The sequence below is a fragment of the Mobula birostris genome, chromosome 12, assembly GCF_030028105.1.
Source record: "Mobula birostris isolate sMobBir1 chromosome 12, sMobBir1.hap1, whole genome shotgun sequence".
Taxonomy (NCBI): domain Eukaryota; kingdom Metazoa; phylum Chordata; class Chondrichthyes; order Myliobatiformes; family Myliobatidae; genus Mobula; species Mobula birostris.
In genome coordinates this window covers 13,856,235-13,881,579 of record NC_092381.1, presented here as the reverse complement: position 1 = coordinate 13,881,579, position 25,345 = coordinate 13,856,235, and the positions used below count along the sequence as shown (strand labels likewise).

General features: G+C 44.5%; 1 protein-coding gene across 6 annotated transcripts in view; it reads left to right on the top strand.

The window, feature by feature from the left end:
* The first annotated feature begins 5,407 nt into the window (after positions 1 to 5,407).
* nexn (nexilin (F actin binding protein)) overlaps positions 5,408 to 25,345 on the top strand; it is a 95,133-nt gene continuing 75,195 nt past the window's right edge. For 3 of the 6 annotated variants that reach the window (XM_072273329.1, XM_072273327.1, XM_072273324.1), the window contains exon 1: positions 5,409 to 5,616. The gene's annotated coding sequence lies outside the window, so the exon portion shown is untranslated. Of the gene's footprint in view, positions 5,617 to 16,311; positions 16,430 to 25,345 lie in introns of all 6 variants that reach the window. The other 3 variants (XM_072273326.1, XM_072273328.1, XM_072273330.1) reach the window with 3 other exon arrangements.

Genomic DNA, 25,345 nt, shown 5'->3' with positions numbered 1-25,345 from the left:
AGTGAAGTGAAATAATAGTGAGCCAACACATTACTGTGTGGCTTTGACATATCTCTGGCTGTTCTTGTAACGCAGATGTTAAACTATTTTAGGCAGGTTAACCATTCACTGTCTCAGCAGAGTTGTACACACAGTGGCCGCTTTATTAGGTACATCTGCACACCTGCTCATTAATACCAGTATCTAATCAGCCAATCATGTGGCAGCAACTCAATGCAGACATGGTCAAGAGGTTCAGTTGTTGTTCAGACCATGTATCAGAATGGGGAAGAGATGTGATCTAAGCAATTTTGATCGTGGAATGACTGTTAGTGCCAGACAGGGTGGTTTGAGTATCTCAGAAATTGATGATCTCCTGGAGTTTTCACACACAACAATCTCTAGAGTTGGTGCAAAAAAAAAATCCAGTGAGCGGCAGTTCTGTGGGTGAAAGCACCTTGTTAATGAGAGAGGTCAGAGGAGAATGGCCAGACTGGTTCAAGCTGACAGGAAGGTGACAAAACTGAAATAACTACGCGTTAAAATAGTGGTGTGCAGAAGAACATCTCTGAACATACAATATGTTGAACCTTGAAGTGTTTCCCAATGATCCTTTGGTCTCAGTGGGGGCGGCCTTCAAGAGAGTAAATCCAAGGAAAGCATCCGGTCTGTACCTGGCTGAATACTGAAGACTTGTGCCGACCAGCTGGCTGGTGTATTCATGGATATCTTCAACCTCTCGCTCCAGCAGTACGTCGTACCCACCTGCTTCAAGCTGGCTTCAATCATACTGGTGCCCAAGAAGAGCGTGGTAACCTGTCTAAATGACTATAACCCAGTGGCACTTGCTTCCACAGTGACGAAGTGTTTTGAGAGGCTGGCGTTGAAGCATATCAGCTCCTTTCTGAGTGCCGACTTGGATCCGCTGCAGTTTGCGTATCGAAGCAACAAGTCTACAGCAGATATTCTCTTATTGGCTCTTCACACAACCCTGAAACATCTGCACAGCAGAAGATGCCTACATCAAGATGCTCTTTATCAGTAAACTCCAGGACCTGACCCTCAATTGTGCAATTGGATCCTGGATTTCCTCATGTGCAAACCCCAGTCAGCTCGGATTGGCAAAATACATCTCCACAATCTCCATCTGCACAGGAGCACCACGGGAATGTGTACTTAGCCCCTGCTCTACTTGCCTTACACCTATGACTGTGTGGCTAAGTACAGCTCCAACACCATATACGTTTATTGATGACATCACTATCGTGGGCCATATCAAAGTTGGTGATGAATCCCATACAGGAGGGAGACTGTAAATTTGGCTGAGTGGTGTAATAACAACGACCTCTCGCTCAATGTCAACAAGGAATAGATATTAGACCAGGAGTGGGAAACCAAAGGTTCATGAGCCAGTAGTCATTGGAGGATCAGAGGTGGAGGGGACCTGTCCTGGACCCATCATATTAATATAATTGTGAAGAAAGCATGACAGTGCCTCTCCTTCCTCAGGAATCTGTGCAGGTTCGGCATGTCATCAAAAACCTTGGCAAACTTCTGTAGATGTGTGGTGGAAAGTGTGCTGACTGGCTGCATTATGGCCTGGTATGGGAACACCAATGTCTTTGGGTGGAAAATCCTACAAGAGGTAGTGGTTTTAGCCCAGTACATCCACGGGTAAATCCCTCCGACCACTGAGCACATCTAGATGAAATGTTGCCATAGAAAAGCAGCAACTGGCATCAAAGATCCTCACCACCCAGGCCCGTGCTCCTTTCTCGCTGCTGCCGTCAGGTAGAGGGTACAAGAGCCTCAGGACTCACACCACCAGGTTCAAGAACAGTTACTACCCCTCAACCATCAGGCTCTTGAACAACAGGGGATAGCCACACTCATTAAAGGGCTCTGTGATCTTGTTATTTCATGCTCGTTATTTATTGCTATTGATTTGTTATCTACATTTGCCCATTGTTTACAGTTTATAGTTTCTGAAGGTTACAGTTCACAGATCCTGTTTACGGTTACTGTTCTATAGATTTGCTAAGTATGCCCGCAGAAAAAGAATCTCAGAGTTGTGTGTGGTGACATGTATGTACCCTGATAATTAATTTTACTTTGAACTTTGAACTTAGAACATGGATGGGCTACAGCAGTAGAAGACTGCAAACATACACTCATTGGCCACCTTATTAGTGTCAGGAAGTGCCAAATAGAGTGGCCACTGGGTGTATATTCTGAGCATTTATTTTTCTTATGTAATGAACACTTCAGCAGTTCTTTAGCATGAAAATTCAGAGCCCATTAAATTGTTTTCCTCAGCCTCGGGGGAGAGAATGATTCACTCTGTTCAAGACGCTGTCTTCATTGAGAAGCATGGGTGATAGAGTACTCACTAATTTTCCCTCGACCGTCTTGGCAGTGTGGGCTGGCTTGTGAGTTATTGGTTGATTATGGCAATTCATCTCAACTTGTTAGTCACAAAACAAACCCAGACATGATGCAAGGAAATACCAGAGATGAAAACTTTGGGTACTCTCGGTCCAATGTAGTCTGTTCTGTTTAAGTCTGTTAAATTTATCACATGGCGTGTCTCAAGTTACTCTTACGGTTGGGGGGGGGTGGCGGTGGGGAGGCTTGACTTTGGTGAATAGTGTCAATTGAGCGATACTGGTTCCTGTTCAAACTGTTGTTCTGATTGCTGTTAACATAAATTGTGGAAGAAAATAATTCCAGGAGACGTGTCAAAAGAGCCAGTATTGCCAGATTAACATTATCAGCCTGGTCAAAACTCGGCAGCTCACCAATAACACTATCCTATGTGAACACTTATACACTGTTTAACTTTAGCAACAAGTTTTACAGAGCTGACTACTTAGAGACACAGGAGACTGCACATGTCAGAACTCAGTTTGCTATTGTTTATATATTTATTCATTTAGGTATTTATCTATTTGTGGACACGTGGCCAAGTGGTTAAGGCGCTAAACTAGCGATCTGAAGGTCGTGAGTTCGAGCCCTAGCCAAGGCAGCGTGTTGTGTCCTTGAGCAAGGCACTTAACCACACATTGCTCTGCGATGACACTGGTGCCAAGCTGTATGGGCCCTAATGCCCTTCCCTTGGACAACATCGGTGTTGTGGAGAGGGGAGACTTGCAGCATGGGCAACTGCCGGTCTTCCATACAACCTTACCCAGGCCTGCGCCCTGGAGAGTGAAGACTTTCCAGGCGCAGATCCATGGTCTTGCAAGACTAATGGATGCCTTTACTTTATTTATCTATTTATTTATTTGTTTTTTTATTTATCCATCTGTCTATCTATCCATCAATCCATCTGCCCATCCATCTTTTGCTTGTGGGAGGAAACTGAATCATATGGAGGAAACCCATGTAGTCACGGGGAGGACGTACAAACTCCTTACAGGCAGCATCAGAATTGAACCCAGGTCACTGACACTGTAAAAGCGCTATGGTAACTGCTGTCCCACACTCTACCAAAACATTGGCTCTTCATTCATTTCCGTAGATGCTGCCTGACCTACTGATTTCCTCCAGCATCTTGTCTGTGTTGCTCTGGTCTTCCAGGATGTCTTGTAGTTTTAACTGAACGTCTTATTATGCCATTTTGCATATGTCCTTACGACTAAGAAAGAGACCTATGGGCCCATCAAATCTATCCTAGTCCACAAACCAATCCCAATTCCACACTAATTTTCCCCTAGGACCTATTCTCCCCACATTCTGATCACCACTTCCCAAACTGCAATGCACTAATACACCCTAGGGGCAATTTACAAAGACCAATTTGCCTGCCAACCCGCATGTCTTTGGATGTGGGAGGGAATCAGAGAATCTGGAGAATGGAATCTGACAAACTCTGCATGGATGACACCTCAAATGGACCAGGATCTCTGGAGGTGTCAGGCTGTGTCCTGTTCTGAAGAGCTGATTCCAGACCCTGGTCACCGCCCCTGTTTTTCATATAATGTTACCATGTGAAAATGGATGTATCCTATTTTACAGCTGTGACTGGGTGTAGTAGACTGCTAGGAAGGCAACCAAAGCTTGCAGCGTCATCTCCCTCAGATGAGAAAACGGGCTGAAAAATGAGAGGTGGAATTTAGATTAGATTAGATTAGAATCAACTTTATTGTCATTGTGCTGAGTACAGATACAAAGCCAATGAAATGCAGTTAGCATCTGACCAGAAATGTAAAGAATAGTGTTATTTACAAAATAACTACGAATAAAAAGTGCTACAGCACACAAATATAAAAGTACTGAGACAGTACAATACGGATGCAATACTGCTTAGCGCTGTGATGTGAGGTTCAGCAGGGTCACAGCCTCAGGGAAGAAGCTCTTCCTGAGCCTGCTGGTGCGGGAGCGGAGGCTCCTGTAGCGCCTACTGGATGGGAAGAGAGTAAAAAGTCTATGGTTAGGGTGAGATGCATCCCTGATAATGCTTTTCACCCTGCCCAGGCAGCGTTTATGGTAGATGTTCTCAATGGTGGGCAATTGGGTGCTGATAACACAGCCAAGTGTGAGCAGTTTCCCTTTAGGAGGACAAACTAGGGTAGGATTTCCACGGTGAATGGCAGGGCACTGAAGAGTGAGGTAGAACAGAAGGATCTGGGAATACAGGTCCATAATTCCTTGAAGGTAGCATCAGAGGGTAGGTATGGATGCAAAGGGAGTTTTTGGCACAATGACCTTCATAAATCTACAGCTACCTACAGGAAAGATATCAATAAACTTGAAAGGTACATTGGAAATTTACAAAGATATTGCTGGGACTTGAGGACCTGAGAAATAGGGAAGGGTTGAATAGGTTAGGACGTTATTCCCTGGAGTCAGGAAAATGATTGAGATCTTATAGAGGTGTGATATGGGGCTTAGACAGGGTGACTCCATTCCGTCTTTTTCACCTCGGGTTGAGCAGGGTTACAGCTAGAGGGCACAGGTTAAAGATGAAAGGTGAAATATTTAAGGGAAACCTGAGGGAGAACTTCTTCACCCAGAGAGTGGTGCAGCCCGGAACCAGCTGCCAGCGGAAGTGGTAGATGTGGGTTCAGTTGTAACATTTAAGAGAAAATTGGATAGGTGTATGGATGGGAGGGTTATGGGGGGCTACGGTCCGGGTGCAGGCCGATGGGTCTTGGTAGAACAGGTTAGCACAGACTAGATGGGCTGAAAAGCCAGTTTCAGTACTGTATAGACTCCATCAGTGCGTCTCCCGAGCTGACCAATGTACCATCCATCCCGTGTCCGGGGTTGACCCACTGACAATCACGCCAGGGGAAGCATTTTCAGTAAAACTGACACGACGGGGGCCTGTGTTCCGCCGACAGCAGCGAGTGAGAAGGGGTTAAGGGAAGGGGGCAGGGACCCACGTGCTTTAAGTATATTATTAAAAGCTAACAGCTGAAGAAGCCGTGTCCCGGATCGCGTGGAATGCGGCAGACAGTGAGCGAACGGGACTTTTATGGAAACTTGCTACGGGGGAGACGTAATTTTACCCAAACGACATTGAGACTAATCGGTGGTGGTTGAAAACGGCTTAACAGCTCTCTCAGTCTAACCAACTCTCTGGATTACCGCAGGTCGCCAGAATTGAGAGAAACGGAACTCCTTTGGCATAAGGCAAGTTTAACTTTAAAAATCAATACTGTAACGGTAGGGACCTAAAGGAGATGGGGCGAGTTCTGTTTCGAGGGGAAAATTGAAAAGGTTAAGAATTGAAACCACCCACACAGGTACGTGTGAAAAATCAGAAAACGCACGAAGTGCTGGAGGAACTCAGCAGGCCAGGCAGCATCCATGGAAAGGAATAAATAGTCGACGTTTGGGACAGATCTCGGCGCGACTCGTCGACTCTAGTCATTTTCACAGATGCTGCCTTCCTCCAGTATTCTGTGTGTATTGCCCTGGATTTCCAGCATCTGCAGTATCGCGTGTATGGAAAAAAAAAAGTAACTTGATCTAGTTTTAAAGTCTTGGAAATGGTACGTGTTTTAACATCCTTGGTGGTACACTTGTCCCTCATGGCCAATTGGACGGCGGTTGTTAATCGTCAAGCCCGGTGGGCGAGAGGTGATACTCGCCTTCTCCCACTACAAGTGAAACATCCAACTTTAAAGGTTGTTCTGCCCAAAAAAAAATTCTTCTGATTTCCCCTCGCCACTTTGACAGGAGCGCACTGAATACCCGACCCTTATGCCGGAGCGGGGACGTTCACCTTCTCAGGAATTCTGAAGTGATTTTTTTTAACGCCAGTAGGTTGTTACTCCAACGGAGCAATAAAATAATTACTTTAATGATTCTAACAGCTGTTTACAGGATTGGAAGCGCCTCTTTAAGGTTATTTCCTATTATAGTGCTGGGAACTCCGCCGGCAAATTGTCAGCGCTCCCACTAACAGCAGCGAGATCCTTATTGTGTGTGTTTGGCGGCGGGCAAGTGGGTTAACGCTTGAGAAATTAATATTGGCCGGGATACCCGGCGTGAAGTCCAAAATAATCAAGATTGTTTAATGTAATTTCCAGTGCAAAGGAGAACGAAATCGTTGTCACTCCAGATCCGATGCAGCCCAAAAAGAAAACACATTTAGATACAGGACACAATAAAAATAAGTGCACAAGACAGTGTGTAAATAGTGATACTAGGCACGGGAATGTCTCTGACAAGAAATGATAAAGGAGTGGTGTTGGGGGTTGTGCTGGGTGGGTTAGTGGGTGGAGGTGTTGATCAGTCTTTCTGCTTAATAAACCCCTGGAACCTGGAGTGTGCGCAGAGGCATTCTAGATTAAACCTCCTTTAAACAGACGCGTGTTTTACATCAGCAATGCAAAGTGCAGTCTGCCCCTCCCTCCAGAAACCAGAATTCAATGTGATCTGTTTTATTTAGTGGGCAAACTGGCATCGGGAGCTGACAGTCTAATCTTGGTATTCACTATTGTTGCCAATAACATGTCCCCTCACCCTTTCAGCACGTAAGAGTTTTCTGTAAATTGGCTTTAACTGGGTCTGGAAGAGGTGCGGGTGTCCCTCCCCGCGCCCCGCTGTCTCGTGTGCGGAACCTCCGACAGTGCAGACCGCATACTGCTGGGATTTTAAACTCAAACCCAAACGCGTACTGAATGTAGAGGGGAGGGTCGCAATGGGCCGTGTACTGTCCATGAACACTACCTAGTTATTCCTCTTTGCACTAATTGTTTACCCGCGGAGCTTCTGCTGCCGCCGCAAAACACGTTTCGCCATCTATACAACAACCTGATTCCGATTCTGGGATGAGGTAGCCACTTCCATTTTAATAGCTTTCTGGGATGTCGAGATTATTTTTGGCTCAAGGTTTGTCACCTGGGAGAGTCTTTGGATTAAAAAAAAACTTTTCCGTAATTTATTTCATTTAAAATACTTCTAGGTTTTGCCCACTTGAGAATACAGTAGATCAAGTGTTCTGCATAAAATAGTTGTACAAAATGGAAACGGGCCCTTCGGCCCAACTCGTATATGCTAGTCAAGGTGCCCAGCTGGGCTAATCCCATCTGTCAGTGTTTTGCCAATATCCAATATTCTCTAAGGTCAAACAAGGGAACACAAACCAATCTTCATAGATCACAAGTGGAGAGAGTGAGAAACTTCAAGTTCCTGGGTGTCAAGATCTCTGAGGACCTAACCTGGACGCAAATATGGAAGGCAAGACGAGGGCTATATACTTCATCAAGAGTTTGGGGAGGTTTGCTTTGTCAGCTAAGACGCTTTGAAAACGTGTACAACTGTACCTGGAGAAGACTCTGACTGGCTACGTCATCGTTTGGTATGGGTGGGGGGGGGCTACTGCATAGGATCGAAGTAAGTAGAAAAATCTTGTAAAATTAGTCAGCTCTATCATGGCCTCCATAGTCATCCAAGCTATCTTCAAGGATCGGTACCTTAGGAACGCAGCGGCCAATATTAAGGATCCCCTCCACCCAGAACATGCCCTTTTCTCATTGTTACCATTAGGAAGGTGGTACAGAAGCCTGAAGACACAAACTCAACGATTCAGGAACAACTTCTTCCCGTCTGCCAACGGATTTCAGAATGGGCATTGAACCTATGAATACATTACTACCTCACTTCTCAACTTAACTGATTAATATACATGCATATACTTAATATAATTCGTTTCTTCCCCGTATATTTATTTTATCATGAATTTCATTGTACCGCTGCCGTAAAGTTAATAAATTTCACGACAGATGCTGGTGATATTAAACCTGATTTTGATTCTGAAGTGCAGGCGTCTCTGATTCCCTGCATTCATTGTAGTCATATAGTTACCACATTTACTGTCCTCTAGGCTGATGTTCTAATGGGGCACCTAGAGGGTGCAGAACTATCAATACAGAAAGGTGCTGGGAAAGGGCTAGTAACATCATGAAGGATCCCACCCACCCTGCTCATGGACTGTTTGTCCCACTCCCATCAGGGAGGAGGCTATGTAGCATCCATGCCAGGAACACCAGACTCAAAAACAGTTACTTTCCCCAAGCAGTAAGGCTGATCAACACCTCCACCCACTAACCCACTCCCAACCAACACTACCTTACCATTTCCTGTCAGTCACCTTATTTATAGACACTCCTGTGTCTAGCATCACTTCATGGAACACAATCAATCTACCTACATAAGCTAACTTGTGTTTTATATTTAATTTATTTTTATTATTATTGTCTTTATTGAGGTTTTTTGTGCTGCAATGGATCTGGAATAACAATTATTTTGTTCTCCTTTACACTGTACTGGAAATGGCATTAAACAGTGTTGAACATTAATATTGCCAGTTACTTAAAATTCCTTCTTGTTGCCATCATTTGCTTATGCTTATTGACTGAATTCAAGTTCGTCATTCAGCCATAACATGTAAACAGCTAAACGAAAGAGTGTTCCTCTGGGGCCAAAGTCAAAGCACAGCACATACAGTCACAAAATAATAATAGCACTAATCCCTGAGCAGCATGGCATTGATGGGGCATGGATGTCATCCTGGAGCCACCAGTAGACTCAAACGGTTACTTTCCCCAAAGCAGTGAGGCTGATCAACACCCCCTCTCACTAACCCACCCCTCCACACCCCAACCACCACTACTGTGTTACTTCCTGTCAACCACCTTATATACACACACTCCTGTGTCTAATGTCACTTTATGGACATTCAATCAATCAATCTATGTATATAAGCTAAAGTATCCATTTATATTCATTGTGTATTTTATTATTGTGTAACTTCTATTGTTTTTTTTTGTGTGTTGGATCAGATCCAGAGTAACAATTATTTTGTTCGTCTTTACACTTGTGTACAGGAAATGACATTACGCTATCTTGAATCTCTCTGAGGTGATGTTAGACCTAAACTCCCCCAACCCCTTCCCTCTCATGAGGACGTAAAAGATCCTTGTGACTATTTTGAGAAAGTCCCTATGTGTGCTGGAAAATATTTATCGCACAAAGCACATCATAAAAACCGGACTCTGGGGCGGCTTCCATCTTGCAGTTATCAGGACCACTCATGATGCTAAAAGATGAACTCCAGATTGCCCAAATTACCTTGTTGTAGCCATTGCACTTTATCAGTCCATCTGAACTGCACTTTCTCTTTAATGCCATATTCTGCTTTCCGTCTTCCCTTTTTGCTGCCTCACTGTACTTGTGTGCAGCATGATCTGTCTGGATGGCCCACAGACACAAAGCTGTCCAGGATGATAAGGAGCATAGATCGAAGGGACAGCCAGAGACTTCTCCCCTCTGACATGACCAATATGAGGGGGCAAAACGTTAAGGTGATTGGAGGAGTGTATAGGAGGGAATGTCTGAGGTAAGTTTGCTTCCAGAGACTGGTGGGTTTTGGAACGTATTGCCAGGGCTGGTGGTAGAGGCAGATACTTTAGGGGCATTTAAGAGACTCTTAGATAGGCACGTGGATGTGGCTCATGGGTGTAGTGGCTAGTGCAACACTATTACAGCTCGAGGCGTTTGGAGTCCAGAGTTCAGTTCCGACGTGGTCTGTAAAGAATTTGTATGTTCTTCCCATGACCATGTGGGATTCCTCCGGGTGCTCTGGTTTCCTCCCACATTCCGAAGATGTACCAGTGAGTAGGTCAATTGGTCACTGTAAATTGTCCTGTGACTGGGGCAGGGTTAAATAGGTGGGTTACCGGACAGTACAGCTTGTTAGGCCAGAACGGCCTGTTCGATGCTGTATCTAAGCAAAGCCTTCACACTGACCTGTGGTTGGGCTATTTCAGTGCAGAGCTGTGCATCTCGTTATGAAATTTAATACAATACAAATTAAATACAAAACGTTGGAGAGCTCAGCTGGTCAGGCAGCACCTACAGAGAGAAATAACCAGTTGACATTAATGAAGGGTCTCAGCCCTAAATGTCGACTGTCTTATTCCTTTCCATAAATCGACTGTTGGGGCCATTGGGCTCATCAACTCTAATGATGGATTGACCGTGCTGGATTGGATTTAGACCATTACAACACCCTTCAGCCTACTATGTTGTGCTGATCTTTTAACTTAAGGTCAATCTAATCCATCCCTCCCACACATTCCATTTTTTTTTATCATCAATGTGACTATCTATGAGTTTCTTATGCCTCTTGTATATCTGTTTCTACCACCACCCCTGGCAGGATGTTTTACACACACGCCACCCTCTCGGTAACGAACTTAACTTTGACATCCCCTTCCTCCCTATATTTTCCTTCTATCACCTTAGAAGTATATCCCCATTATTTTAGTCGTTCCCGCCATGGGCAAAGTCTCTGGCTATCCACTCAATCTATGCCTCTTATCATCTTGTACACCTCTATCAAGTTACCCTCTTTAAATCTCTCTCCTCTTTAAATTTATGCCTTCTCTTGAAAATTCTGCATTTCTGTTCCACAGCAGCATCTGAAGTCCATCTCTAAACTGCCACTGAACTTGTGGGCATTTAGATGGGTGCATTACTGGAGTTTGCCAAGGATGCAGTGTGTTGACCCAGCGTGCTTTCATTTGCAGGGTGTGGGAGTGTATCAGTGTTTCCCACGATTGCCGGATTTTAATTGTGCCTCCACAGGATGAACTTGGTTGGCCAAGACACATCTGTCCACCTCTAAACTGTCTCTAAACTTAGCAGTAAATTAAAAACCATTGTAGTGGTCTGTTGGGGTAACCTGTTGTGTCTGCTGCTCCTAAAATGTCCAGCTCTACATTAGTGAAACCCAGTGCAGACCTCGAGACTGCTTTGTTCGCTCTGTCCACTACCAAAGGGAGGATTTCCTGGCAGCTACCCATTCCAATTTGACTACAAATTTCCATATCAATATGTCTGTCCATAGCCTTCTCTACTGCCTCAATGAGGCCAAACTCAGGTTGGAAGAGAAATGCCTCATATTTCTTTTGGTTGGCCTCCAACCTGATGGCATGATCATCACTTACTCCAACTTCCAGTAACTACTTCCACTGTTTTTCATTCCCCAATCTAGTTACCTGTCCACCAGGACCCTCTGGAGCCCCTCCTTCTTTCTTCCATAACCAATTGTCTTCTCCTTTCGGATTCCTCCTCCTTCAGCCCTTTACCTCTTCCACCTATCACCTCCCAGTTTCTCACTTCATTCCCCCTCACCTGGCTTCACCTATCACCTGGCAGCCTGTACTCCTCCCCCTCCCCCCCCACCTTCTTTATTCCAGCTTCTGCCACCTTCATTTCCAGTCCTGACGAAGAGTCTCGAAAATGTCAACTGTTTATACCCCTCACAGATGCTGACTGACCTGCTGAGCTCCTCCAGCATTTTGTGTTCGTTAGAAGGAGTGCAACTAGGAAAATGTAAGAAGGGGGCCATAGCAAACAAATCCCATAAACAATTTACACCTGGTTACGGTTGCCAGGGTCCCAGTTGCCTTATCCTTATCTTCAGATCATTGTTTCTAATGAACAAAAACTGAATAGACATTTAAGTTTTTAACCTCCATGAAGCAAGACTGAAGTGTAGTTCGAGGCGTCCATGCCATTAGTCTACTTTTTTTTTTACTTGGAGATATAGCCTGAGATATATTCTGGCCTAATTAACCCATGCTTCCCAATTACACCCATGTGACCAATCAACCCACTAACCCGTACATCTTTGGACTGTGGGAGGAAACCAGAGCACCCGGAGGAAACCCATGAGGACATGGGGAGAACGTATAAACTTTATAGACAGTGGCAGAAATGTACCTGGGTCACGGGTGCTGTAATAGTGTTTGGCTAACTGCTATGCTATTGTACTGCCCCAAATACTTCATGAAAGTGGGTCTCAAGAAAATGAATCTGGAGTAAGTACACAGTGACAGATATGTACATTGATAATAAATCAACTTTCAAAATTCCTCTTACCGTTAGGAACACTTTGTCATCGCATTTCTTCCAATATTTCAATCATCATAAAGTGTCATTTAACAGTATTAAATATTATTTCCACATGGTTATTCATACTCCTTGAATATGCATATTTCTTATACTGAAATAGTGCATTTAGACCTTTGGTAATGCATGGACATGTCTTTATCTGGACACTGGTTTTCCCCTTGGAGTTTAAAGTAAATTTATGATCTACTCCTGATGTGTAACTACTCCTGATCCTGGTGCTGTGGGACTTCAGGCTCCTGTACTGCCTTGGTGATAGCAGCAATGAGAAGACCCGATGTAGATTGGTTGCCGAGCACCTATGCTCCATTCACCAGAAGAAGTGGGATCTCCCAGTGGCCACCCATTATAATTCAACTTCCCATTTCCGTTCTCATATTTCAATCCATGGCCTCCTCTATTGTCATGATGAGGCCACACTCGGGTTGAAGGAGCAACACCTTATATTCCGTCTGGGTAGCCTCCAACCTGGTGGGATGAGCATCGATTTCTCAAACTTCTGGTAAAGCTCCCCCTCCCCCCTTCACCATTCACCATCCCCTTTTCCCTCTCTCACCTTGTCTCCTTGCCTGCCCATCGCCTCCCTCTGGTGCTCCTCCCCTCTTTCTTTCTTCCATGGCCTTCTGTCCTCTCCTATCAGACTCCCCCTTCTCCAGCCCTGTATCTCCTTCACCAATCAACCTCCTAGCTTTTTATTTCACCCGCCCCCCCCCGCTTTCACCTATCACCTGATGTTTCTCTCTTCCCTCCCCCAACATTTAAATCTACTCCTCATCTTTTTTTTCTCCAGTCCTGCCGAAGGGTCTCGGCCCAAAGCGTCGAGTGTACTCTCTTTCCATAGATGCTGCCTGGCCTGTTGAGTTCCTCCATTTTGTGTGTGTTGCTTGGATTTCCAGCATCTGCAGGTTTTCTCTTGTTTGCGAGAGCACGGCCTGGATGGGGGGGCCCTCGATGATGGATGCTGCTTTCCTATGGCAGTCCTCTGAGTAGGTGTGCTTAATGGTGGACTTTTCCTGCAATGGACTGGATTGTATCCTCCACTTGGGCTTGTGGTTTAAATATGAGAGTTTGTGTTTCCACTGAGGAATATCATCTCCAATATGAACATCATTGTTAGAACAGTAACAATTAAAGACAGAAATAACTATCATTTACCCTGGACAAGAAGATTCTAGGGGTAGTCAAAGCTGCCAAATGCATCATCGGCTCTAACCTACTCGCCATCAACGTGATGTATACAGAGAGGTGATGGAAATGGGGCCAGTAGCATAACAAAGGATCCCACCCACCCTGCTCATGGACTGTCTGTCCCTCTTTCATCAGGGAGGAGGCTGTGTAGCATCCATACCAGGACCACCAGGCTCAAAAACAGTTATGTTCCCCATGCAGTAAGGTTGATCAACACTAACTCCACCCACTGACCCACCCCTTCACACCCCCAACCACCACCACTTTATCATTCCCTGTCAGAGTCACCTTATGTACAGACACTCCTGTGTCTAGCCTCACTTTATGGACACACAATCAATGTATATATCAATGTATTTGTGTATTTATATTTGTGCTTTTTTTAATGATTGTGTTCTTTTTCTTGTGATTTTTTTTTGTGTGTGTGTGCTGCAATGGGTCAGGAGTAACAATAATTTCATTCTCCTTTATACTTGTGTACTGGAAGTGACATTAAACAATTTAGAATCTTGAATCACATTCACTTGGATGTGCTCAAGTTTCTAAACCCTTGCACAACATTGGTATAGGTTCGTAGATAAATGTGGTATTCATTATGTGCAACCGGGTCGCACAATAGCCTTGGGATCAATGGCTAATTAACCATTTAAGATGTAACTGCTAACCAGATCATTATTAAAAAAAATCCTGGAAATACTCTACAAGTAGTCTGCATTTGTGAGGCCTGGCTGCATATAACATGAGTACATAACGCAGTTTGTTCTGACGAAGTGTCTTGAATGAGCTAGGGCTTTTCTCTTTGAAGTGAAGGGGGATGAGAGGTGACTTGATCGAGGTGTACGAGATGATAAGAGACATAGATAGAGTGGACAGCCAGAGACTTTTCCCCAGAGCATAACTGACTCATTCAAGGGGTTACCATTGTAAGGTGAATGGAAGAATGCACAGAGAAGATGTCAGAGATAGGGTTTTCTTACACAATTCAAGTTCATGTTAATTGTTATTCAACTATACACATATATATGGCTAAATGAAACAAAGTTCCTCTGGGACCCAAGTGCAAAATACAGTATGTTACATACAGCACAAAATTAATAATAATATTAACAGATAATCTGTAGATGTACAAGTTGACAAAGTATATGTATGACATAATTCAATATACAACTGTATTACTGTTACTGGTGCTGTCATAAGTAATGTGTACTGAGTGGTACAGGGTGTTCAGAAGCCTCACGGCCTGGGGGAAGAAGCTGTTACCCAGCTCAGCAGTTCTTGTACTTTGGTACTGTACTTTCTGCCTGGTGGTAGGGGGTGAAAGAGATTCACACGTCGTGGTGGATTCGTCTAACAGCCTCCCAAGGATGGTGGTAGAAGCAGATACCTTGGGGGTATATAAGAAACATGGATAACAGGAAAATGGAGGGCTGTGTAAAACGGAAGGATTAGATTGACCTTAGAGTAGGTTCAAAGGTTAGCACAGGATGGTGGGCTGAAGGGCCTGTACTGTGCCGTAGTGTTCTGTGTTAAAATCGAAGATGTGGTCAGTTTTTGTAGCATTGCCGCTCTGGAGGAGATCATGAGGAAGTGAATGAACTTGGTCAAGGGAATAAGAGTTCTAAATTTGGCCATTGCCATGATGGAGTCAGAACAATACGATATGCTTCCAGAATGCAAACATTTGTAAATAATTATTACATGATGTCGCTATCCATTAATTGATGTTGGACCCTGATGTTTTCGGCTCAAGGTCCTTTGGCAGTCAAGAATGAGGCAGAAAACTTGTTGCTTACAATTGTTTATTAAACATTATAAGAATGAAACAAGGGGGAAGCAAAGAGGGAAAGACAGAGCCTGGTGGCAAGGGGAAAGAACAAAGAAGAGGCAAAGAGACCGATCCAACGTGCTCTGGTCTCTTATACCAGATTGCTAATTCCATTGAATTTGCGTAGATGACAGTTAACCAATCGGATAGCCCCACTCAAGTAATGGAACTTGAACTAACTTCTAACTTCCACGGGAACTAAGAAGTTATGAAAGCAATCACAACCACTACAAAACACACTGAACAATCACACGCACATAGGTAATTATACAAAAACCATAAGAAAGTTGAACTACAAGGAAAATAATAATTCTGTAGTCCCATCCAGCACTGATTTGTTCCTGTGACAGAACTGAGCAACAGAGCCGTCAGTCACCAAACTGTACCAAGCGCAACATTCCTACTACACAAGTGTCACGGCTCTGTTCCATCAGTTTTCTAAAATAGCTTGAAGATAATTCCACTGGACATGTTCCGTGAGCTGACGTGTCAGGAAATGTCAACCTCCAGCTGTGCACGTTAGTCTGATACTTCACAGGTTTGAAACCCATGACCACTTCAAATTGAATTCATATTTGTGGCAGCCCTGGACTTTAAGGTAATTTCTCCCATAGGGCTAACAAAGGAGGACATCAGTTTATCCCAGACATTTTGGCATGGCTGACAATTCACACAAAAATAATTGCAGCTTCCACATGGGTGTACAACTGCTCCAGTTTATATTTAGCCATGGTGACAGTTCAAATTCTTCAGTCCTTTTTTTAACATGGGTCAGTCATTTAGTATCTTAAACTTGTTGTACCATTCCATTTGCTTGATGTTTTAACTCTAATTACTCAACTTTGTGTTATGTGCCTTTAATATTGTTCTTATAAAATATTTTATAGAGTGTTCCAATTTCTGTTGCCCAAGCAACCTCAAACTTTTGAGGGTCGGGGCTGGGTTTTGGACTCCTGCTGTGATCACTCGGTCCTCACTGTGTCAACGTGGAACGTAGGCAGCACGGTAACATGGCGGTTAGCGCAGCGCTTTTCCGCGCCAGCTGTAAGATTGGGATTTGCTTCCCGCCGCGGTCTCTAAGGAGTCTGTATGTTCTTCCCATGATCACGTGGGTTTCCCCCAGGTGCTCGGGTTCCTTCCACATTCAGGCTAGGGTTATTGATTTTTGGGCACACTGTGTTGGCATGGTGTGCCAGCCGCCAGCACAGACTTCGTTGATTTGATGCAAAACAGTGCACTTCACTGTATGTGAGAACTAAAACTAATCATAGAGCATAGAGCAGCACAGTATGTCCTTTGACTCACAAGGTTGTGCCGACCTTTTAACCTACTCCAAGATCAATCTAGCCCTTCCCTCACACATAGCCCTCCATTTTTCTGTCATCCCTGTGCCTACCTAGAAGAAGGTGACACAAAAGACTGCAAATTCTGGAACTCTGGAGCAATACACAAATTGCTGGAGGAGCAGGTGAGCAGAAAGGCCTGTTTTGGGGCATTCGTACTCTAACTCCAAGTGTTGACCTTGTCAGCCATGCCCTATCATCAGCAGGCCAGGCAGCATCTGTGGAGGGACATGGACAGTTGGTCTTTTGTGTTGAGACCCTTCACCGTTCCAGAGTTGCTCCAGCATTTCATGTGTTGCTTCTTTGCACTAAGTCTGAACACTTTCATCTTGCTCCCAGTGTTTCCCCCACCACCACCATCCCCATGTTCTGCACTCCCACTTTGACCAGTTCTCTTCCTGATTTGTAGCCATTCAATCAAATCCTTCAATCATTTTCTGAACACAGCACAGTACAGGCCCTTCAGCCCACATTATTGTGCCGACCTTTTAGTCTACTCCAAGATCAATCTGACCCTTCCTTCACACATAGTCCTCCATTTTTTCTTTCATTCATGTGCCAATTTAAGAGTTTCTTAAATGTCCCTAATATATCTGTGTCTACTACCACCTTGGCAGTGTGTTCCACACACCCACCACTCTGTTTGTGAAAACAACTTGCCTCGACATCTCCCTATACTTTCCACCAATCATCTCAAAATTATGGCCTCTCATATTAGCCTTTTCCGCCCCGGGTAAAAGTCTCTGGGTATCCACCCGATTATATGCCTATTGTCATCTTGTACACCTCTATCAAGTCACCTCTCCTCTCCTTCACTCCAATTAGAAAATCCCTAGTTTGCTCAGCCTATCCTCAGTCCGGGCAGCTTACTGATAAATCTGCTCTGCACCCTCTCTAAAGCTTCCATATCCTTCCTGTAATGAGGTGACCAGAAATGAACACAACACTCCGTGTGGCTTAACCCTCAGCCTCTACACTCGAGGGGATGTAGACTAGTCCTATCTGTATATTTGGACGGATGCACTGGTTATGTTGACCTGCAGGTTCGGGTTAAGTTTAACTTGCAGTGTTGCTGCGTCGTGGTTTGTACGCAGATGCATTCCCTAATTCTGAAGATGACAGATTGGTACACGGCTATTAAAATAACATACTTATTTGAATTAGTGATACAGCACACTAACAACATGCTTCCGGCCCAACAAGCCCGTACTGCCAAATTTCATCCATGTGACCAATTATCCTATACTTGTTTGGAACGTCTGAGGAAATCTGAGCACCCAAAGGAAACCCAAGTGTTCACAGGGAGAATGTGCAATCTCCTAATGTACAGTGGTGGGAAGTGAACCCAGGTCACTGGCACTGTGGTAGTGCTATTCTGACTGTGGCACGCCGTCAACATAAAATTGCATTGAGATTAAAGTAACTCTTCCGGGTGATGCAAAGTATAAAGTGGTGCACATAAAGGGCATCTTCACAACAGCCCAAACATCGAACTTGCCATCGCACAGAAATATCCACAGACCTCTTGGTTAATGGTAAGGATCCCTGGCATAAAAAAAAAGTTGGGAACTCCTGTTCAAAAGTTGGTGTCTCAAGAAGGCGGCATATATCAGAAAGAGTCTCATCATCCAGGACATGGCCTCCCCTCTTCTCATCTTTACCATCAGAGAGGAGGCAAAGGAGCTGAAAGACCCACACTCAATATTTTGGGGACAGTTTCTTCCCTTTTGCCACCAGATTTCTGAATGGTCCATGAACACTACCTCACTATTTTGCCCTCTTAATGCACTAATTTTAAAATATTTCTTATTGTAATTTAAGGTTTTTATGTATTGTGTTGTACTGCTGTTGCAAACCAACAAATTTCATAACGTATGTCAGTGATAACAAATTGGATTCAGATTCTGATATTCATACATTACCTACCGATATCATTCCATTTCCACAACACAAGGAAGAGCTTCTTTACCATGACATTTCAAGCGCTCGATGCAGGTAGAAAGCCAGGCTATTAACCTCTATACTTCAGCCAGAGGGAAAACTAAAGACCCTTATCTCTATCCAGCAATCTCAGCTGGAACAGCAAAGTGCTGGAGGAACTCAGCAAGTCAGGCAGGATCTTTGGAGAAGAATAAACAGTTGACATTATAGGTCAACACCCTACTTCAGAACCTGATATTCCTCTCCATAGATGCTGCCTGACTTGCTGAGTTCCTCCAGCATTTTGTGAATGTTGCTCTGGATTTCCAGCATCTGCAGAATCTCTTGTGTTTATGATCTCAACTGGAAAGCTTTCTGTGAGGATTGCTACCTTCTCATGGTGGAGAGGTTTGTGAGTTCCTGCGAGCAATGCTGCCTGGAGATAGGGTCACCCATGGCGGTAAGGTCAAGGGGAAAGATTCCAGACAAAGAATGATCCAACCTAGACCTCAACAGTGGAGCTGGCAGAAGATGATGACACATCACAACGGCAGTTAACGTGGAAGAAGGCTGCAGAAGTGAAGGGTTCCCAGTCGTCATGGACCCTGACCCTGGTCTGTCAAGAACCGTGTGATGGCTGCCTGTGTATCAGTCTCCCCACTTTGAATGGTCATGCTCAGCCATTCTCCGTTAAGGAAATCCACCATAACATCTCGGATTAAATCCTGTGGTGATCCTGGATCAGCCTCAACTGCCACCTGAAGACCTACTAATAGACAACCACTTAGGGAAGCATCAAACCCGACTCGAGTGATTGCATTATTAATATGACTAGGAAGTGCCTGGTCTGGTTGAGCACAGTGCTGATTGTAATTCCACTGATCAAATAGCCTAACCCATTGGATTTGAACATGAGATATTTCATTTTGATTTTATTTGCTTAAAGGTACAGCACAGTAACAGGCCCTTCTGGACCAACGAGCTTGTGCTGTCCAATAACACCCACATGACCAATGACTAACACGAACGTCTTTGGACCGTGAGAGAAAACCTGCATGGACATGGGGAGAACATAGACAATCTCCTTACAGACGGTGGTGGGAATTGAACCGGAGTCGTTGGGGCACAAACTGCTATACCACCATGTGGTTCACCATGCTAAGTATGGCACATAGTCAGGAAGAATTCTCAGAATTGGGTTCAATATCACGGGCATATGTTGTGAAATTTGTTGTTTTTCGGCAGCAGTACATTGCAATACATAATTTTAAAAAAAACACAAATTACAACATGAAGATGTATATAAATTAATGAAACGACAACAAAGAGAAAATGTACAGATGTTGGAAATCCGAGCAAAACACAAAATTCTGGAGAAGTCACCTCGGACTTCAACTACTGCACAGAGTCTTGTCATCTTCAGAAGTTTTCTGATGACTCTGCCATAGTTGGATGCATCAGCAAGGGAGATGAGGCTGAGAACAGGGCTACGGTAGGAAACTTTGTCACATGGTGTGAGCAGAATTATCTGCACCTTAATGTGAAAAAGACTAAGGAGCTGGTGGTAGACTTGAGGAGAGCTAAGGTACCGGTGACCCCTGTTTCCATCCAGGGGGTCAGTGTGGATATGGTGGAGGATTACAAATACCTGGGGATACAAATTAACAATAAACTGGACTGGTCAAAGAACACTGAGGCTGTCTACAGGAAGGGTCAGAACCGTCTCTATTTCCTGAGGAGACTAAGGTCCTTTAACTGAGGATGTCCTTTGACTGAGGATGTTCTACGAGTCTGTGGTGGCCAGTGCTATCTTGTTTGCTGTTATGTGCTGGGGCAGCAGGCTGAGGGTAGCAGACACCAACAGAATCAACAAACTCATTCGCAAGGCCAGTGATGTTGTGGGGATGGAACTGGACTCTCCCATGGTAGTGTCTGAAAAGGGAATGCTGACCAAGTTGCATGCCATCTTGGACAATGTCCCCCATCCACTACATAATGTACTGGGTGGGCACAGGAGTACATTCAGCCAGAGACTCATTCCACCGAGATGCAACACAAAGCGTCATAGGAAGTCATTCCTGCCTGTGGCCATCAAACTTTACAACTCCTCCCTTGGAGGGTCAGACACCCTGGTGCAACTGTAACGAAAACCAATTTCCCCTGGGATCAATAAAGTATGACTATGAGAAGTTCAGCTAGCAAGGCAGCATCGATGGAAAAGAGTGAAGAGTCCATGTTCAGGGCCAAGACCCTTCATCAGGACTGAAATTAGTTGGGTAATGCAAAATGAGAGCCAAAAAAAAAGAAAAATGTATAATGAGGCTGCGTACATGGACCGTGGATTCATTGTCCATTCAGAAATCTGATGGTGGAAACATAGAAAATAGGTGCAGGAGTAGGCCATTCGGCCCTTCGAGCCTGCACCGCCATTCAATATGATCATGGCTGATCATCCAACTCAGAACCCTGTACCTGCCTTCTCTCCATACCCCCCGATCCCTTTAGCCACAAAGGCCATATCTAACTCCTTAAATATAGCCAATGAACTGGCCTCAACTGTTTCCTGTGGCAGAGAATTCCACAGATTCACCACTCTCTGTGTGAAGAAGTTTTTCCTCATCTCGGTCCTAAAAGGCTTCCCCTTTATCCTTAAACTGTGACCCCTCGTTCTGGACTTCCCCAATATCGGGAACAATCTTCCTACATCTACCCTGTCCAATTCCTTTATACGTTTCAATAAGATCCTCCCTCAATCTTCTAAATTCCAGAGAGTATAAGCCAAGTCGATCCTTCCAGAGAGTGGAGAGGAAGGAGCAATTCCTCTGCCTCATGGCAAGAATTTTGGGCGTACTTGGCCTTTTCAGCCACAGCTTCCAATGGTGCAAGTACCGATTTTTGGGGCCGGAACTCGGGTCTGTAAAGTCTCAGAATGGGCACGTTTGGTAGGTTCCCAGGTCTGTGAAGCACTTCTGTATATCAGGGCCCTCTACAGCACAGGGTAGTGATATTCAGTGGGTACACTTCTACATAAATATTTTAGAAAATGTACAGCACAATACAGGCCCTTCGGTCCACAAAGCTGTGCCGAACATGTCCCTAACTTAGAACTACCTAGGCTTAACCGTAGCCCTCTATTTTTCTGAGCTCCATGTAGCCATCCAGAAGTCTCTTAAAAGACCCCATCGTTTCTGCCTCCACCACCGCCGCCCACAGCCCATTCCATGCGCTCACCACTCTCTGCATTTAAAAAAAACTTACCCCTGACATCTCCTCTGTACCTACTTCCAAGCACCTTAAAACTATGCCCTCTTGTGCTAGCCATTTCAACCCTGGGGAAAAGCCTCTGACTATCCACATGATCAATGCCTCTCATTATTTTGTACACCTCTATCAGGTCACCTCTCAACCTCCATTGCTTCAAGGAGAAAAGGCCAAGTTCACTAATCTATTCTCATAAGGCATGCTCCCCAATGCAGGCAACATCCTTGTAAATCTCCTCTGCACCCTTTCTATGGTATCCACATCCTTCCTATAGTGAGGCGACCAGAACTGAGCACAGTACTCCAAGTGGGATCTGACCAGGGTCCTATATAGCTGTAACATTACCTCTCGGCTCTTAAATGCAATCCCACAGTTGACGAAGGCCAATGCACCGTATGCCTTCTTAACCACACACTCAACCTGCATAGCAGCTTTGAGTGTCCTATGGGCTCGGACCCCAAGATCCCTCTGATCCTCCACGCTGCCAAGAGTCTTACCATTAATACTATATTCTGCCATCATATTTGACCTACCAAAATGAACCACCTCACACTTATCTGGGTTGAACTCCATCTGCCACTTCTCAGCCCAGTTTTGCAACCTCTGTATTGTTGTAACCTCTGACATCCCTCCACACTATCCACAACACCCCCAACCTTTGTGTCATCAACAAATTTACTAACCCATCCCTCCACTTCCTCATCCAGGTTATTTATAAAAATCACAAAGTGTAGGGGCCCCAGAACAGATCCCTAAGGCACACCATTGGTCACTGGCCTCCATGCAGAACATGATCCGTCTACAACCACTCTTTGCCTTCTGTGGGCAAGCCAGTTCTGGATCCACAAAGCAATGTCTCCTTGGATCCCATGCCTCCTTACTTTCTCAATAAGCCTTGCATGGAGTACCTTATCAAATGCCTTGCTAAAATCCATATACACTACATTTACGGTTCTACCTTCATCAATGTGTTTAGTCACATCCTCAAAAAAAATTCAATTAGGTTCGTAAGATATGCCCTGCCTCTGACAAAACCATGCTGACTATTCCTAATCATATTATGCCTCTCCAAATGTTCATAAATCCTGCCTCTCAGGATCTTCTCCGTCAACTTACCAACTTCTGAAGTCAGACTCACTGGCTTATAATTTCCTGGGCTGTCCCTACTCCCTTTCTTGAATAAGGGAACAACATCCACAATGCTCCAATCCTCTAGAACCCCTCCCGTCCTCATTGATGATGCAAAGATCATTGCCAGAGGCTCAGCAATCTCCTCCCTCGCTTCCCACAGTAGCTTGGGGTACATCCTGTCTGGTCCTGGTGACTTACCCAAATTGAAGCTTTCCAAAAACTCCAGCGCATCCCTTTACTTAATATCTACATTCTCAAGCTTTTCAGTCCACTGCAAGTCATCCCTACAATCGCCAGGATCCTTTGCCATAGTGAATACTGAAGCAAAGTATTTATTAAGTACCTCTGCTATTTCCTCTGGTTCCATACACACTTCTCCAATGTCACACTAGATTGGTCCTATTCTCTCATGTCTTATCCTGTTACTCTTCACATACTTGTAGAATGCCTTGGGTTTTCCTTGAACCTGTCCACCAAGGCCTTCTCATGGCCCCTCCTGGCTCTCCTAATTTCATTCTTAAACGCCTTCCTGCTAGCCTTATGATCTTCTAGATATCTATCATTACCTAGTGTTTTTGAACCTTTTGTAAGCTCTTCTTTTCTTGACTAGATTTACAACAGCCTTTGTACACCACAGATCTTGTACCCTACCATCCTTTCCCTGTCTCATTGGAACGTACCTACCCAGAATCCTACGCAAATATCCCCTGAACATTTGCCACATTTCTTTGGTACCCTGAGAACATCTGTTTCCAGTCTATGCTTCCAAGTTCCTGCCTGATAGCCTCATAGTTCCCCTTACTCCAATTAAACATTTCCCTAACTTGTCTGTTCCTCTCCCTCTCCAATGCTATGGTAAAGCAGATAGAATTGTGATCACTATCTCCAAAATGCTCTCCCACTGCGAGATCTGACACCTGACCAGGTTCATTTCCCAAATACAGCCTCTCCTCTTGCAGGCTTTTCTACACATTGTGTCAAGAAACCTTCCTGAACACACCTAACAAACTCTACCCCATCTAAACCCCTCACTCTAGGGACATGCCAATCGATATTTGGGAAGTTAAAATCTCCCACCACGACAACCCTGTTATTATTACTCCTTTCCAGAATTTGTCTCCCTATTTGTTCCTTGATGTCCCTGTTACTATTGGGTGGTCTATAAAAAGCACGCAGTAGAGTTATTGACCCCTTCCTATTCCTAACTTCCACCCACAGAAACTCAGTAGACAATCCTTCCATGACTTTCTCCTTTTCTGCAGCCGTGACACTATCTCTGATCAGCAGTGCCACGGCCCCACCTCTTTTACCTCCCTCCCTGTCCTTTCTGAAACATCTAAAGCCTGGGACTTGAAGTAACCATTCCTGCCCCTGCACCATCCAAGTTTTAAATGGCCTTGCTCCCACTCCGGGATTCTGGTTGATAATGTTAATTATTAATAGTTTACAAAGTACTTTATTCACAAGGGTGCTTTTAGAGTAGGGCTTCCCAACCTGGGGTCCACAGACCTCTCTGTTCATGGTAGGGGTCCATGGCATAAAGGCTGGGAACCCCGCTTTAGAGACAAACAGCAGTCTTCTTGTTGCTTCTTTCTAAATAACTTTTTTTTACTCCCCTGAGTATTTCCTCCCCAAACCCAACCAGTAGTTAGCCACAGGAAATTGTCCTTTTTTAAAAAAAAATTGGAATCATGTTTAATACCTCTGACACATGTGAAATGTGTTGCTCTGCAGCAGTGCAATAGTAGAGAAACTACAAATTACAGAGTGAACTCGTGCTGGTCTTCATCAGTCAGGGAATTCAACATTGAACATAGACCATTACAGCACAATACAGGCCCTTTGGCCCACAGTGATCAATCTAACCCTTTCCCTCCAACATATCTATACACCCTTCTGTCATTCATGTAATATTTGACACCTGACTAACCAAGAAACTATCAACCTGGGCTTTAAATACTCAGTGACTTGGCCTCTACAACCATCTGCGGCAATGAATTTCACAGATTCACCATCCTCTGGCTAAAGAAATTCCTCCTTCTCTCTGTTCTATGTGGACATCCCTCTATTCTGAGGCCGTGCCCTCTGGTCCTAGACTCACCGGCTGTAGAAAACATCCTCTCCATTTCCACTCTGTCCAGGCTTTTCAATATTCCATCGGTTTCAATGAGATTTCCCCCCCCACCCCACATTCTATTAAACTCCAATGAGTATAGGCCCAGAGCTGTCAAACGCTCTTCATACATTAACCCTTTCACTCCCAGAA